The sequence below is a fragment of the Arachis ipaensis genome, chromosome B1 (genome assembly GCF_059453495.1).
Source record: "Arachis ipaensis isolate K30076 ecotype BB chromosome B1, ASM5945349v1, whole genome shotgun sequence".
NCBI classification, from domain to species: domain Eukaryota; kingdom Viridiplantae; phylum Streptophyta; class Magnoliopsida; order Fabales; family Fabaceae; genus Arachis; species Arachis ipaensis.
This window is the reverse complement of record NC_142436.1, coordinates 98495137-98496841: the sequence shown is the minus strand read 5'-3', so window position 1 is coordinate 98496841 and position 1705 is coordinate 98495137. Positions and strand designations below refer to the sequence as shown.

The following is a 1705-nucleotide window of genomic DNA, read 5'->3' as shown; positions in this document are numbered from 1 at the left end:
GTTAATATTATTTCCATTGACTCCAATTTCTTGCTAATTCAATTAGTGAGTTGATAAGGACTTTTGGATTGAGATTAACTAGTCTTATTTGACTTTCTCCCTTTGTTGAAGATAACAGTGTACCTTCTTCCTATGTTAGAGATGTCGAAATAGGATAAGCTCTTGTTAATTATTGTTATGATTAGTGACTAGGATGGAAAGCCTATATTCTCAATCCTTGCTATGAATATCTCTCTTTATCACTTGTTTTCTTTAGTTGCTTGCTTTATTTTCTTGCCATTTATTTTTTTTCCCTTTTAGCAAATCAAACCCCCTTGTTCCTTCATAGTCAATAATTGATCACTTCATTGCAATTCCATGTGAGAGGACCCGAGGTTTAAATACTTCGGTTAATTTTCATTGCGGTTTGTACTTGTGATAACCAATTATTAAAATTTGATTTGAGGATCGATTATCAGTTTAGGCTCTCACAACGTATTTTATTAAATTCCGAACCGGTATAAATTCTCATTATCAATTATCTAAACACATTTTGGACATTTCACATAAGCCCTCATAAAAGATATCCAGCTAGGTCCATTTAGAAAACATGTACGGAGGGCATTTCCTGGTCAGAAGCTTGTATCTCTCCCAAGCTTCATAGAGGGTCTCACCATCTTTCTGTCTGAAGGTCTGAACCTCCACCCTTAGCTTAGCCAGCTTTTGGTGGGAAAAACTTAGTCAGGAATCCAGTGACAACCTTATCTCAAGTATCCAGACTCTCCTTAGGTTGACAATCTAACCACAGCTTTGCTCTATCCCTCAAAGTAAATAGGAAGAGCATGAGTTTGTAAACTTCAGGGTTCACTCCATTCATCTTTACAGTATCACAAATCTATAAGAAATTAGAAATAAACTGATTTGGATCTTCCTGAGGGAGTCCATGATACTGGCAATTTTGTTGCACAAGAGTGACTAGCTGCAGCTTCAGCTCAAAGATGTTTGCAGCTATAGGAGGCACCATAATGCTCTTTCCCATAAAGATTTGTATTGGGAACAGTGTATGTGCCAAGCACTCTTCTAGGTTACTCATTCTCATTTATATTTGCCATATTGGCATTCACAGCATGATTCTGATCCATGGTGGACTCTGCAGCTTCCTTTTTAAAAATTTCACTCAGATTTTTGCTAGCCTTGTAAAGTCTAGCTTGTTGCAAGTGCTGCCTCAAAGTCCTTTCAGGTTCAGAATTAAAATGAAAAAGGGGCTCCTTGTCCCTGTTCCTGCTCATAAACAGACAAAAAATAAGAAAAGTGAGATTCTCTACATCAGAGTGTAGAAAATTCCCAGTGAGGTAACCTGTGTAAAGAAATAAAGTAAAAATACTTACAAATTAAGGCTAAAATATTTTAAAATAATGACCAAAATCAAGGTAGGAATTTTTGAAATTAATAAAAAAAATTAACAAGAAAATTAAAATAGAATTAACTAGGTAACACCAAACTTAATTTCAGAAATTAAGGATAAACAATATTACTAAATTTTCGAAAATAATGAAGCAAAAATTAAATAAAATTAAAACTAAAATACCTATATAAGCAATTAAACAACTAATAGTTGTTAATAATAGTCAATCCCCAGCAACGGCGCTGATGAGCGGGTACTTTATACGCTTTTTGGCATCATTTTCATATAGTTTTTAGTAGTTTTTGTTTAGTTTTTATTATG

General features: G+C 34.1%; 1 non-coding gene across 1 annotated transcript; it reads left to right on the top strand.

Moving 5' to 3' along the window:
* The first annotated feature begins 585 nt into the window (after nucleotides 1–585).
* On the top strand, nucleotides 586–693 carry LOC148577605 (small nucleolar RNA R71). The gene has a single exon (XR_015903479.1). It is a non-coding gene; the product is annotated as a small nucleolar RNA R71 (small nucleolar RNA).
* Nucleotides 694–1705: the final 1012 nt, after the last annotated feature.